Consider the following 16,606-nt stretch of genomic DNA (forward strand, 5'->3'; position numbering starts at 1 on the left):
GGTCGTTTCGGTACTTCATGGTGCTCATTGATGCTTCCTCTAAATGGTCCAATGTTTGCCTGCTGTCAACAAGGAACCATGCCTTTGCAAAATTGATCTCACAGATCATCCAAATGCGGAATAATTTCCCGGATTATCGTATAAAGTCTATTCGAATGGACAACGCCGGAGAATTTACTTCAAAGGCGTTCGATGATTATTGCATGGCAATGGGAATCAAAGTTGAGCACTCGGTACCACATGTTCATACACAAAATGGACTTGCCGAGGCATTGATTAAAAGAATTAAATTCGTTGCCCGACCGCTCCTTCAGGGTTGTAATTTACCAACTACATGCCGGGGCCACGCGGTTTTACACGCGGCTAATCTCATCAACTTTCGACCGTCGGCCTACAACATCCACTCTCCTGTTCAACTTGCGCAAGGGTCGGCACCGAAAATTTCCCACCTTCGTAGGTTCGGTTGCCAGGTATATGTACCAATACCACCCCCTCAGCGATCGGCGATGGGCCCGCTCCGTAATTCGGGGATATACGTTGGTTATGAGACTGTGTCCATAATCAGGTATCTGGACCCCATGACAGGAGACTGTCACACGGCTCGTTTTGCTGATTTCATTTTTGACGAGGATCTTTTCCCGACTTTAGGGGGAGAGAATCAACCCCTTGATGCTAAAAGTCGAGAAATCACGTGGCAGGCCACGGGGATCCACGCTCATGACCCGCGCACTGCTGAGACTGAGAGAGAAGTCCAAAAGATAATAGATTTGCAGTCTTTAGCAAATCAACTGCCCGACCACTTTAGTGACTTAAAGACTGTGACAAAATCGCATGTGCACGCGCGCAATGCACCGGAAAGGGTTGAAATACCGAAGAAAAATGATGGTATGCCCGCTCCCGTCCAAAGGCCTAAAAGGACGAGAAATCCGGCTTCTCAAATCCCAAGTACTCGGGGACGCCCGACGAAAAAGGATAAGAGAGATTTATCACAGCCTGTCACCAAAGTACCCCAAATTGAAACGGGGAGCCAGTCGAGACCTGGCACAAGTACGGAAAATTCAGTGCACGAAATTCCGGACTTAAACTTTCCCATAGGGGAAACACCCAGCGGAGATGTGAGCACACACATCGGCGCGGGAAATCTAAAGGACCTTGCTCCCATAATGGGAAATTTGGTAGAGCAAGTGTTTGCGCCTGATGCGCTCCATGACGAAATGGCCATAAATTATATTTATACGGGGGAGTCCCTGAACCGAGCAACGCTGATTGTCGACATCAACTTTGCTACGAAAATTGCCTCAATCATAGATCTTGACCCTGAGCCTAACACGCTCGCTGATTGCAAGAAAAGGTCGGATTGGAAAGATTGGCAGCAGGCAATTACCGCCGAATTATTATCTCTCAACAAAAGGAAGGTGTTCGGACCAATTTGTCGAACTCCTCCCCACATTCGCCCTGTTGGCCATAGGTGGGTTTTTGTTCGAAAGAGAGATGAAAATAATAAGGTAGTACGGTACAAAGCAAGGCTCGTTGCTCAAGGGTTCACCCAACGACCAGGTGTCGATTTTGAGGAGACTTATTCCCCGGTCATGGATGGAGTTACCTTTAGATACTTGATCTCGATGGCAGTAAACATGGGCTTGAAAATGAAACTAATGGATGTTGTCACTGCTTACCTATATGGTAACTTGGATTCGAACATATACATGAAGGTTCCAGAAGGTATCCCTGTTCCGAACCATGATAGAGCAAATAGGGGTCTATACAGTGTTCAACTTCAAAAGGCACTGTACGGACTCAGACAGTCCGGTAGAATGTGGTACAATCGCTTAAGTGATTTCCTTCATGAGAAGGGCTACACGAGCAATAAAGATTGCCCATGTGTTTTTATACGGCGATCCCAAGATGGATTCTGTATAATCTCGGTGTACGTGGACGATTTAAACATAATCGGTACACCTGAGGATATTGAGGAAGCGAGTTCCTACCTGATGTCGGAATTCGAGATGAAGGATTTGGGTAAAACCAAGTTCTGTCTGGGTCTGCAACTTGAACATTCCCCTGATGGGATTCTAGTGCACCAGTCGGCCTACACCCAGAAGGTGTTGGAAAGATTTGGATTTGATAAGGCATATCCTTCTAAGACCCCGATGGTCGGAAGATCTTTACAGCCAGACAAGGACCCGTTCAGGCCAAAGGAAGAGGGGGAGGAAACTCTGGGACCAGAGGTTCCTTACCTGAGTGCAGTTGGAGCACTCATGTACCTCGCAAATTGTACACGGCCAGACATTGCGTTCGCCGTCAGTTTGCTTGCTCGGTACAGTTCTGAACCTACCAAAAGACATTGGAAAGGTGTCAAGGACGTCTTCCGTTACCTGCAAGGGACCAAAGATCTTGGTCTATTTTATAAGAGGAATCAAGACCTATCTATTATAGGCTATGCCGATGCTGGGTACCTGTCGGACCCGCATGATTGCAAATCGCAGACTGGATATGTTTTCCTTTGTGGTGGAACTGCGTTTTCCTGGAAATCGTCCAAGCAAACACTTGTGTCGACTTCCACGAACCACTCGGAAATCATGGCATTATTCGAAGCGTCAAAAGAGTGTGTATCGCTTCGGCGGATGATCGGCCACATTCAGCAGACATGTGGGCTGAACACCGTACAAACCCCTACCATTATCTATGAAGATAATGCTGCTTGTGTTGCACAAGTCCAGATGGGTTATGTGAAGAGTAACCTCACAAAGCATATTAGTCCCAAGTTCTTCTATGCACATGAGCTGCAACAGTTGAACGAGGTGAGAGTTTTGCATACTAAGTCCTGTGACAATCTTGCTGATATGTTCACTAAATCATTACCGGCATCAACCTTAGAGAGGTGTGTGCGTGGGATCGGTATGATGAGACTTAGAGAGATGCAAGGTTCAGGGGGAGAAACTTCACAAACTCGTCGCTAAAATCTCAATCCTGATGATCGAGTACTCAACTTGATGGTTGAGTGGATTGTACTCTTTTTCTCTTGAGTGAGTTTTCCTGATGTTTCTCACACGAGGTTTTTGACGAGGCAATTCGTGCAATACAACAACGTATACTGTGTGCTCTTTCTCCACATTTTTTCCCACTGGGTTTTTCGGAGTTTTGAGGCATGGATATACGGATAATTACCCAAGGGGGAGTGTTGGGAAACCGGGTCAACCCGGAGGGGTGGCGGCGGCCGCGTGCAAAACGCACGGGCCGGCCCCTCCCATTTCCCCTCTTTTGTTAAGTGGGTACTTATCCCTTGACCACCTACCCCCTATATAAAGCAACGAGGAGCCATCATTGTAACACCTGATCATTGATTAATAAAGCTGGTCTCCTCTATCTCCCTGTGTCACTTTTACTTTCGCATATTTCGACTACTTCGACTACTTCGTCTACGACGCTCGCTCTCGCTCCGCAACCTCGGACCGGACTCGCCGGCGGAGTTGCGGAACAGGTGCGTGTCTACGTGTGGGTTGGCTGCGGTTGCAAATAAATTAGGGATGATTCGAAGCTTTCACTCAATATTACTCGCTCCGTCCAAAAAGGCTTGTCTCAAGGTTGTCCCAAACTTGGTGTTAGATATATTTATTTAAGGGACAAACTTTTTTGGACGGAGGGAGTACCGTTTTACAATTTTATTTTTCACCTAGACGTAGCTCCGGTCTTGTATGTTTCTTGCTCTTTGATGGCATGATCTTTTTGTGTTTCTGTGTCGGTATTGATTGTGTTTATGTGCATCCTAATCATGCAGAAACCGAACGTGTGTTTCTATTCCCTTAATGCTTTCTTATGGGTCAATAAATAGTGTCCTTTATCGGGGGGAAAATGAAGACAAAGAATATGGTGGCCACATACGTTTAAACAAGTGATAACATATGACGAAAAATCGGTAACAAAATAATTTTCAAGCACTTAATCTGAATATGTTTTTAAAAAACTCACCGATGTCTGTTACTCCTATTTACTTGCACTCCGGATAGCGACACTATTTGTACGTACTATCTTGAAAGCAAAACTAAATGAGCAATCCTCAAATGGCCAAGTTGTTATCAGATGGAGTGATAGGCGTATACGGACTAGGACGCTGCGCCACCAGATGGACGAGATGTGGCGGCAATTGAAGGCGTTGCATGCCAGCAGTGGAAAATGCAGGTCCGAGGCTCAACAACTTTGGGCAGCAATCACACGTCCATTTTTAAAGCCTCCAGGCATCTTGATCCATTGGCAGGCAATTAATACAGTGATGTTGCTGCTTTCTTAATTATATAGCTGCCATCTCAATTACATATCACCTGTGCGACTTTTCTGGCATCTCAATAATACTCCTGTAAGAAAAGTCACCAACAATCATAAGTTCGAACAGCTGTGTGGTCTGGATCTGGACCAGAGGAAGTCATTGACATCATACGTTGTGATTGTAACACTTGAGTTCGAGTAATACAAGTTTTCGCCCAAAAGAAAAAAGTCGCCAACAGTTAATATAAATTACAAGGAGCCCTCACATATGTCGTCAATAATTTTTTTCAGGAATCAACACTTTTCACACAAAGCGACATCGATGGCGTCGTCCGACGTGGTGCCATCTCCCAGCTCTTGGCCACCGGTTGAGCGACGCCGGTCGGGGGCACCGTGGTACGGCAACCGATCGAGGGCACGGCTATGTGCCACCTTTTTTTAGCAAGAAAGCTAGGTCTTTATTCATTAATACCAATGTTTACAGGAAAAGCGATTGGGTCACTCGACGTGCCCAACCGAATATGGCGCCCATAAGGGAGAGAAGTACCTGACCCAGCTAACCTATGAGCTATGTGCCACCTGACGTGATGCCTAGGCACGGCTCGCCTACAGGAGCTGGAAATGGGCCGGCCCTGTAACCAGGTGCCCCACCGTGTTAACTTCATGATGATGTCACGCATGTTTCCTCGTTTTTTCTTCACATTTATATTTACTTTTTTTTACTTGTACTTATTTCAAAATATTCCAAATATATACCTTACTAAAGCACTTCCATTAAAAAATTGAAAAATGTTAATCATGCATTTAAGAAATGTTAAACATGTATAGGAAAATGTTTCTGACGTATACAAAAATATATAATGTAAATATAAAAGTTACAAAATGTTAACTGTGTATACAAAAGTTGTTAATCATATGTATGAAAAAAGGCTTGTGGTAATTAAAAAATGTCACATATTTCAAAAAAATGTACGTCACATTTTAAAAAATTCTTCACCTGTTTAAAAATGTGTCTGCGTCATTTTCGAAAAATGTGTGTACAATGTACAAAAATGATCCATACTTAAAAAATATTTTATTGTTAAAAAAAGTTTTAACATGTATTTGAAAAATATATTGAAAACAATTTTTCGAAATATTAGTGATGTATTTGAAAAATGTTAAACTCGTATAACAAATATTTTACATGTATACAAATAATGTACAATGTGTATGAAAAATTAGAAATGTATTGAAAAGACAGAAAAATGACAAAGAAACAAAAAGAAAAGTGAAGAAATAAAAAACCCTAAAAACTCCAAAAAAGGAAGAAAGAAAAGCAAAGTATATAGAAGAAAAAGAAAAATAAAAGAAAATCATTGAAAAACAAAGAAAACACAAACATGTAACAAAAGAAAAAAGACAAAGAACCAGTGGCAACACAAAGAAAACCAGAGAAAAAACAGATTGAATGCAACGACTAGACACGGGCGAGCGAAGGCAACGAGCGAACCAACTAAAGAGTCAGCCCATAGTCATTCGCTTGTATGTGATTCTTATTAGAAATCGGTATGGGCGAGACATAGCCGACCGATCAAGGTTGGGTGGAACCGCCTGATGAGGAGAGCAACTAACCGAGAGGTACCCTTTGTGGGAGCTTCTAATGGTACTTTTGGTGGGTTGAGAGTGCACCACTTGGCACGTTCACGTGTCCTCGGCGCTCCCTCAGAATTTTATCTTATTTATTTTTATACGTGTTTTCAGGATTTATATAGGTTTTTTGGGGTTTTTTTCTGCTTTTCGATTTCCCCCGAAATGTTGGAGAAAAGTGAAAAATGCGTCTTTTCTTCCGCGACTCTCACAAAGAAAAAAACGTGTGTTTTTTCTCTTTCAGGCACAGATTTTCTTCCGCGGGAGGCACACCTGTGCCTCTTGGAAAAAAAGAGAAAAAAATATTTTTTAACACAGTACAGACATGAGATGCTCATACAAACGCACACACACTCATCCAAATAAAAGCACACACCCACACACTATCCAGATGAACGCACACACCCACACACTATCCCTATGAGCACCCCAAAGACTGAGTCACACATCATCTTAAGATTAATGAAGTCGTCATAGATGTCCTCGTAGTCGACGGGAACCTCTGCTCCCACTGAACGCACATCGCCGAAATAAATCCAAGGAATGCGAGCACCAATGTCAAGTCTAGACTTAAACTCTCGTGGGTTGTGGATAGCAATGTCCTCCTAACCATCCAACCACATGTTGGTTCGCAAAAACACATTTATTTTTTACTTTCATGAGAAGCACATATATGTTTTCTGGCACATATTTACTTCCGTGAGAGGCACAGTTGTGCCTCTTGGAAAGTGAAAACCGCGTGCTTTTTTTGGCTTTCGTGAGAGGCCCAATTGTGTTTTTTTTTCCACAAGAGGCACATATATGCTTCTCATGGAGGCACAGATTTGCTTCCGCGAGAAGCACAATTGTGTCTCTTGGAAAGAGAAAAAAGATATAGAAAAAAGCTTTTAGCTACGAGTCTCTTATCAGTTTTTCCTCGGGTTTTTTGTGGAGAAAAATGTTCATCGAAACCTATAAACATGGGATCTACTTTCAAAAATCTCGTCGCGAGGAATCCGATGGTGAAAACAGTTCAGAATTTCGATGCACAGTTTAAGAGCTAAAACATTCTGAAAAATAAATCTACGTGAAAAGTAAAAACTCCCAGATTGCCACTTGTGAGCACCCAAGGTAGGTTTTTATCCTTTACAAATCCCCTTAAACAAATGATTTCTCCCGATGGGGCTCGAGGCTTGTTCGCGCACTTGCGGACACTAAAATGGGAGCTCAAAAGGGATTCGGTCCCTATTCTCCTTGATAGTTGGCTGTTGTGGTAGCCAACATGCCAGCGTCCAATTTGTGGCATATAACTAGGGTGTGACCTACTTGAGGCGAAAACGAGCGAGATTTCCAAAGGTTTTTCCTAGTCTTTTCTTCATTTTTATTTGGCTTTCTACGGGTTTTGTTTTCTTTTTTCCAGTTTTCTTTTCTGTTTGTTTTTTCCTTATTTCTCCTTCGTTTTTTCTGTTTTTATTTTGTTTTTTCCTTTGTATTTTTCATTGTTTTTATCGGTTTTCCTTTTCTTACTCATTTCCTTCGTCATTTTCTTTCTTGTTTGTCAATTGTTTTTGTTATTCTTTGCCTCTTTATTGCTTTTTACTGTTTTTCATACTTTGTGCATTTGTTTCGTCGGTTTTATTTTTGTTTCCTCTTTTGTCTTGCTTTCTTTTTCTCTTCTCATTGTTTTTACTTTCTTCTAGTTTTCATTCTGCATTTTTCGTGTACGTCTAAAACATTTTTCAAACACACGTTTAACATCTTTTAAATATGAGTTTAACATTTTTTAATACATCATCAAAAACATTTCTATACACAGTTTCAACATTTTTCAAATGCTTGTTTAAAAAAATTAAATACAACATTAGCATTTTTTATTTTCTTTCTTTCTTTTAGTTTTCATTATATAGTTTTCGTATATGTCAAGAACATTTTTCAAATACACGTTTTACACTTTTCGAATTCGAGTTTATGATGTTTGAATACATGGTCAACATTTTTTCTGTACACATGTTCAATATTTTTCAAATGCTTTATTAACAATTTTCAAATTATTATTTAACATTTTTAAATTACAAGATTAGCCTTTTTGTTAATACATGGTCAAAAAATTTTCTACACACATTTTCAACATCTTTGAAATGCAAGATTACCATTTTTTAAGATATGGTTGACATTTTTATATGCACATGTAACTTTTTTAAGTGCTTAATTAATATTTTTGAAATACAATATTAATATTTTTAATATATGGTCAACAATTTTTTCTATAGATAATTAATATTTCCCAAATACTTGATTAACATTTTTCAAATATTTGTTCAACATTTTTTTAAAATGCTTGATTAAAACTTTTATAAAAATGATCATAAAATTTTATCATATTTTAATACATGATCAACAATTTCTCTATACATGTTCAACATTTTTCTGAATACTTGATTAATATTTTCAAATACTTGCTCAACATTTTTCAAATATTTGTTCAACATTTTTCAAGTACTTGTTCAACATTTTTCAAATATGTTTTGTAGAGTCTTTTTTGTAATATATTTAGAATATTTTAAAATATAAACAAAAGCACAAAAATAAAGCAAAAAAATGAAAATAGAAAACATAAAAAAAGAGAAATGAGGCTATGGCCTCTCGTGCTCCTGGGCCGGCCCATTTTGGTCTTTCCTTCAGCGAGGGTTCCTCCTCTCTCACTGATGGTGAGATATGGGAGCCACTAGTTAACGAGCGCTCCTTCGGGAGCCTCGCAACTCACCCTGGGCGTTCGGGTTTACCCGAAATTTCGGGTCGGGTAATTCGGGGTTTTGAAAATTCAGGTTTTGAGAGACAACTCCCGAAATATCTCTAAAAAAACTGAAACCCGAAATATCGGGTACCTGGATTTTCGGGTTCGGGTAATCCCAAATTTCCCGAACTGTGAACAAAGGTACTTACTGCTGTGGTTATTTTCCCTCTTCTTCTATTTATCAGTCTCTTAATAAATAAGTTTAGAGATGCATCATATTCTATTTGAAGTGAGATAGGAACAGTGGCATTTGCATCATTGCTATCGCCTCCCTTTGTCAACTCCACAGATTTATGTATGGGCCCCGCCTGCCTGCATTTTGTTAGCAAAGTGGCATTGGAATCTAATCAGTTAGCGCTTCAGTGTTTCAAGATCCTTGCATGACGGAGGCGTGGAGCAGTGAGTGACGGTGCTCTGGACTAGGGGGTACTCACCACGTCGTCTCCTAAACAGCTGGATCAGGCCCAGGACCCCATGGCGGTTCACTCATTGGCCACTTCGGGCAGCCCATGCCGCATACAAGGAGGTTTCCACAAGACTTGGCGTCCAAGCCAAGGACTCTCCTAAAACCTAGACCTCCGGTGTGTTATATAAACCGAGGCCAGGCTAGTCAATAGATCATCTGATATTCATTAGAACAATCTCATGGTAGATACATGTACTCTGTACTACACCCATATCAATATAATCAAAAGCAGGATGTAGGGTATTATCTCTTCGAGAGAGCCCAAACCTGGTTAAAATCCCGTGTCCATGTTACCATCGCTCCAAGACGCCTAGCTTAGGACCCCTACTACGAGATATGCCGGATATAGAACCGACATTGGTGCTTTCATTGAGAGCCTGATAGGCAATCGTCGTGGTTCGATGGGTCTTCTACCGACGCCAAATCAGGTGTTATACTTTCAGTTTATTTCGTTCTACATAGATCAATTCGTTTGCAAATTATCTACGTTGCTGTGTGCAATTCTTTTACAAATGGGTTTTTGCCCTCGCCTGGAAGTCGGGATCAAAAGATAGTCACGCAAACGCCGCACACCCCGATCTCCACTGCGCAATCCGTGCAATGCACATCGAGCCGAGGTTCTGTTCGGCAGCCGACAAGAAAATCGAATCCGGTGCATGGCAGCAACCTCACGTAGGCAGATTATTCAAAGCTTTCTTTTCTCCCCCAAAATTGCTTTGTGCACTGGGAGATCATCAGGGAGATCCAATTCCACTCTCTCTCTTCCTTATTTAATTAAGCCTTGAGGAAATAGACTACTCTAATAACTAGTAGTTTGTATTCCATGTACGTAAGCATGCATGGTACTAATTGTTTTGCAATTTTTGAGGTTTGATCACGGTGCAAATTGAAGGAAATATGCTCTAGAGGCAATAATAAAGTTATTATTTATTTCCTTATTTCATGATAAATGTTTATTATTCATGCTAGAATTGTATTAATCGGAAACTTAGTACATGTGTAAATACATAGACAAAACAAAGTGTCCCTAGTATGCCTCTACTTAACTAGCTCGTTAATCAAAGATGGTTATGTTTCCTGACTATAGACATGTGTTGTCATTTGATGAACGGGATCACAATATTAGAGAATGATGTGATGGACAAGAGCCATCCGTTAGCTTAGCATTATGATCATTTCAGTTTCATTGCTACTGCTTTCTTCATGACTTATACATGTTCCTCAGACTATGAGATTATGCAACTCCCGGATACCGGAGGAACACCTTGTGTGCTATCAAACGTCACAACGTAACTGGGTGATTATAAAGATGCTCTACAGGTGTCTCCGAAGGTGTTTGTTGGGTTGTCATAGATCGAGATTAGGATTTGTCACGCCGTGTATCGGAGAGGTATCTCTGGGCCCTCTCGGTAATGCACATCACTATAAGGCTTGCAAGCAATGTGACTAATGAGTTAGTTGCGGGATGATGCATTACAGAATGAGTAAATAGACTTGCCGGTAACGAGATTGAACTAGGTATGGTGATACCGACGATCGAATCTTGGGCAAGTAACATACCGATGACAGCATACATCTCATCAAAATATCGAACGAATACCAAATTCACATGACTACTTATAGCAAGACTTCTCCCATGTCCTCAGACACAAACGTAACTACTCACAAATCATATTCATGTTCATAATCAGAGGGGTATTAATATGCATAAAGGATCTGACATATGATCTTCCACCAAATAAACCAACTAACATCAACTACAAGGAGTAATCAACACTACTAGCAACCCACATGTACCAATCTAAGGTTTTGAGACAAAGATTGGATACAAGAGATGAACTAGGGTTTTAGAGAAGATGGTGCTAGTGAAGATATTGATGAAGATTGACCCCCTCTCGATGAGAGGATCGTTGGTGATGACGATGGTGATGACCCCCTCCCAAAGGGATGTTTCCCCGGCAGAACAGCTCTGCCGGAGCCCTAGATTGGTTCCGCCTCGTGGCGGCGGTGTTTCGTCCCGAAAGCTTCCTTATGATTTTTTCCAGGGTAGAAGACTTCATATAGCAGAAGATGGGCACCGGAGGCCTGCCAGGGGGCCCACAAGGCAGGGGGCGCGCCCCCCACCCTCGTGGATGGTGGGTGGCCCCCCTCTGGTACTTTATTCGCTCAGTATTTTTTATTAATTCCAAAAATAACTTCCGTGGAGTTTCAGGACTTTTGGAGTTGTGCAGAATAGGTCTATAATATTTGATCCTTTTCCATCCCAGAATTCCAGCTGCCGGCATTCTCCCTCTTCGTGTAAACCTTGTAAAATAAGAGAGAATAGGCATAAGTATTATGACATAATGTGTAATAACAGCCCATAATGCAATAAATATCGATATAAAAGCATGATGCAAAATGGACGTATGAACTCCCCCAAGCTTAGACCTCGCGTGTCCTCAAGCGGAAGCCGATAACGAAAAATATGTCCACATGTTTATAGATAGAGGTGTCGATAAAATAAAATACGGACATGAGGGCATCATGATCATTCTTATAACAACAACATATACAGATATTGTCATATGATTTCTTATGCTAAAGTAACAATCTATTCACAATGTCAAGTATGAATCAGAAACTTCATTGAGAACTAACAAACTATAATCTCGGTCATTGAAGCAATTGCAATTTATCATAACATCGGAAAGAGTCATTGTCGGGGATATACCCCGCGGCGTAAACCGGCCGGAAGTATAACCCGGCCGGACTTGGTGGTTTACTTGAGACCCGGCTGAGACTTAACGATTCACTAGCGACCCATTTGGACCTGGCGGTTTACGATTCATTGGTAATCCGGCAGGCGGGTCAGAGGAGCGACAAGACCCGGTGGCCCAACGGGCGGTTCATGAAGGCCGGTTCATACTATGGTGGGCCAGTTTAAGAGGAAAGGCGTGAGGAATATTTGTTTTACAAGGAGTTAAGACCTGGACTTGTATCCGGTTTGTATTAGAGATAGACTAGTCCTAATCCTAATAGGACTCCACATGTAACCCGCCCCTTCAACATATATAAGGAAGGGCAGGGCTCCCCAAAGAGGAACAAGGCTAGAAGAAACAATCTCTAGGGCTAGACACAAAGAGCCGGTTTACCGGCGACTCCCTCATGATGATAATGAGACCTAGCCACAAACAGCATGTAGGGTTATTACCGGATGATGTTTCCCGGGGCCCGAAGCTGTCTAAACCCTTGTCTTGTGTTGCGTCTCTCGATTCCGCTCAACCCCTCTCAAGCTACCACATAGATGTGTTGGCCTCACGACTAAGTCCTCATACTAGGACATCTGCCGTGACAATTCCACGACAGTTGGCGCCCACCGTGGGGCGAGCGCACGGTGGTGTTGAGTTCTTGGAGGGATCTCTCATAGGGATCGAGAAGTTCGCGATTGTTCGGAAAAATAGTCGGTTTGAATAGATCGGCATCAGCTTCAAAGTTCATGAGTTCAGATTTACAAGCTGTCAGCTTGGAGTTTAAGAAGAATTAGGGTTGAGATATTTCCGTCTGCCGCCGCCGTCTGATGATCCGCCGAAAGTGATGAGTACTCAGTCTGGGCGTCACCAAACGATGGAGTTGATAAGATTAATTTTCCTCGGTGGAGGCTGTGCACTGCACCTGGCGATCCGACAAGATGTCCAATCTAAAGAAGGCAAGGACGACTGATTTCTACGGCATAGTATTGGTTGGACACGCAAGGCGCTAAGACCAAAGAAGACTATTCCGATGAGAAGACCAGCTGAAACTCCGAGTTGACGAAACCGACAAGCAGTCTAATCCAGAACCGGGTCGACTTTTTGGTTGCTGTCGCGCGTAGTTAAGACTGGTTAGATTTCCATAAAACATGTTACCAAGGATTCGGAAGCACAGGCACATGCCATAGGAAGGGAAAGCTTCAAGTCCCGAGGAGCTCAGGCGCTGGTGGTGGTTATTCTACTCCTTTTTTAATTAAAGACGCAGCTATTACGAGGTCATATTGCTGCTACTCAAAAACAGACTACAGAACACCGGTGTTACTGATACATTGCGTACTACCAGTACTACATGGATATTAACAGCTACTGCCGCTCCTTCATCTCATCAAGACAAAAGAGTTTTTTATGGGTGGAATAGAAAAAAGGGAATGGTCAAACCAGCCATGACCCGGAGGGAGAGTTGGTTGTGGGGCACAGACTCGCACTGTCTCCGAGCCGCAGGAGCAGGCTTCGGATCGCCACAGGCCTCTTTAGCCGCAGAATACAGGTGATATCCATCCAGTTTACTTTTATCAGTACTTATTAATTTTTTGAAAACAACCACTCTGCCCTATAGTGTTGTTATATACAGCCGTCGCCCCTGCGGTCCGGTTTACATCAACGCGCCGGCCGACTCGCCCGTCCGCACCACCTTACAACACCACGGATAACTCGCCCGTCCGCCTTCGCTGCCGGTTCACGCGTCCGCGTCGGCTTATAACGCGGAGGACAACTTGCTCGTCCGCACCGGCTTACAAACGCCGTGGCCGATTTATCTGTCTGCTCCCGCGGCCGATTCACCTGTGAGGGATTTCAGTTTCACCTAGTGATCATCAAATTCATGGCGGTTCCTAAACACATCAGGTGATGTCCATCTAAAAAATATTTTATTAGCACATATTATTTTTGTTAAAGATCAATTTATCTTTGCCTTGGTCTGCAATATTGTTTATACAGGACAATTATTCACTGCAGAAGCTATGGTTGTGTCATGGATATATAACTCGCGCCACCATTATAAGGTGCTAGTATCTTACCATGCCATCAAGATCGATGAATATATGTGCAAGCCGCCATTTTGCAGACCGGTTTACATCAATATGATGTGGCTAACTCGCCCGTCCACGCCAGTTTACAACACCGCGGCCGACTCGTGTGTCTGTGCCGCCTCTGAAACCGCGGTCGTCTTTGTCGTCCGTTTCTCGCAGCCTGGTCTACATCAACATACCGGGCCGCACCTGTCTGCATGAGCTGTTTATTGAGTATGAGCAAGTCACAACTTGGGTAGCCCGGTTTTCTTTCAACAAAATGGAGGCAAATTATCATATACTATCAACCGCTGTCTGCACTAGATGGTTCAATGGGTAGGCGCACAAGTCGCCGCCACTACAGTTTGTTAACTTCAAATCACCAGTTGGAAGGAACCATTGGCCGAGTTGCTGACACGACTCATACGGGATCATTTACAACCTGCCGCAGTCACCTCAACCTTCTGTGGATTCACATCATGCTATCAACACCAATGATATACAAGTTATGCCGGTTTATATCACGGTCAAAATATGGAGAATATCAAGCCAACTCCTCGAGTCACCTTTGAGACTCGGGGGCTACGATGACATGATTCAACAAATCTTGCCAGTTTCAGCAAATTTAAGAACCCCAAGACGATGGAGGGACAGATAACCCGGTCCCGGTGGCTACTGTTATATTGATGAAAATTTATAGGCCGTCAGAAAATTTCCGGCTTCAAAGTATATGACAGTTACAAAATCCCGGCTCAATGAAGAAGTTCCGGGTCATCAAAAAGGATCTCGGTTTAAAATACGGCTCAAGGGAAGTCAGTCTCACTGAAGCTCTCAAATATCCGGTTTACGATCCGGTTCAAGGGAAATCTGTTCTCCCACAAAGCTCTGAAGCTCTCAATCCGGTTTAAAAATGTCCGGTTCAAAAAGGAATTAACTTCTCGCAAGTTCGAGTTTAAAGGCCGTCAGAAAATTTCCGGTTGAAAATGAAGATTCCGGTTTAAAGTCCAGTTCAAGGGAAAGATGTCTCCCGCAAAGCTTTGAAGCTCTCAATATCCGGTTCAAAATCCCGGTTCAAGAAGAATTTATCTCTTGCAAAAAGTTAAAGGTTGCCGAAGAGGACCTGCTGCCATGATGCGCAGTTCAAACATGGGTATCCTGCCTTATTGGCTTATCATATTATTGATCACGTGGGGGCTTCTGTTATAAAGCGGCGTCCTGTTTGCTCATTGATCCGGCTTATAAAGTCATATATGAAGAATCACTTGGGGGCTTGGTCGTATCCGAACCATAGCTACACCTCTTGATCGGCGCAATGCCACAACATCACTTGGGGGCTTGGTCGTATCCGAACCATAGTCACACCTCTTGATCGGCTCAAAGCCAAATTACTCCGGGGCCAAAGTGAGTGTTGTAAAACAACAACTCAAACATAGGCACCCACTGAGCACAGCTCAAAATGTTACTTGGGGATTCTTTGCTGTCGAAATGAACAAAGAATCTAGACTTGTAATAGGCTATCAAGCCATGGCTTGGAAGCCTGGTGTATACACCTAAAACCCCGGATTAGCCTGCCTATTTAAGTAAGTCACTCCGCCCAGGTAAACCTGGTATGACCCTTCGAACTTTGACAAGTTACTCTAAAATAAAGACCCTGAACTTGTCAAGTTAAAACGATGATTGGTTAAGGATTGAGGACCATCTTAAAGGGCTTTGTGAAATGGTTTAACTCAGTGGCCTGGCAGCCCATGAAAAGCCTCGAATTTGGGTCCTGGCAGCCCGTGAAAAGCCTCGACTACAACGGTTTTTATTTGCCTTTTGCTAAGTTTTCTTTGTTTCATAAGATTTGTGATGTTTTTAAAACCAGTATTTATCAACCTGGTTAGGCTGTCAACTACAAGTTGTCAGTACACGATCAAATTATAATCCGGAGACTGTCAGCCCGGTCTGGTTTGACTACAAGTCGCCAGTATTATATATGGTTAATCCGGTGTTTATCACAACCCGGCACTGTTTTATCATAAACCGGCACAATATGGAAGGAGTTATCAGTACTCAAGATTGGGGTTATCACCTTCACTACAATAAAGTTGGCCAACCAATGATGTGATTTAATGTCACAGGTATGATATATTTCATATTTGATTATTCTTAAGTGCAGCCTTGGTTATCAACCCAGGTTATATGTTGGGCATTATGACCCGTCCGGCGGTAAACCGCCAGGACACTTTAAACTTGTTGTATGCAGAAACAGGTTGAATAAAGCGTGATTATAAATCACCGGCGTTTATAACCCGGCCTAGCTTTCGACTATAAGTCGCCAGTATGATGATAAATTATCCGATGTTTATTAAACCGGTCTGGGTTTAAGACGATAAGTCGCCAGTATATGATGAGAAATTATCCGGTGTTTGTTAACCCGGCCTGGCTTTGGACTATAAGTCGCCAGTATATATTTGGATTGCACCATTGGAATCATGCGCTTATAAATCATTGGGTTATATTATTCAAATAGCCAAACTTGGCTGAATTTTCATTATGATATTGAATGAATAAGGTTTTCATACCGGATTATATTATCTTGAATAGCCAACATGGCTGGATTTTTATTATGGTTATTAGTAACCGGTATTATTGAGGTTTTCAAAGTCGCTTTAGCGCAATGGCTATTATTTTATCA

This window comes from Aegilops tauschii, chromosome 5 (genome assembly GCF_002575655.3).
Source record: "Aegilops tauschii subsp. strangulata cultivar AL8/78 chromosome 5, Aet v6.0, whole genome shotgun sequence".
NCBI lineage: Eukaryota > Viridiplantae > Streptophyta > Magnoliopsida > Poales > Poaceae > Aegilops > Aegilops tauschii.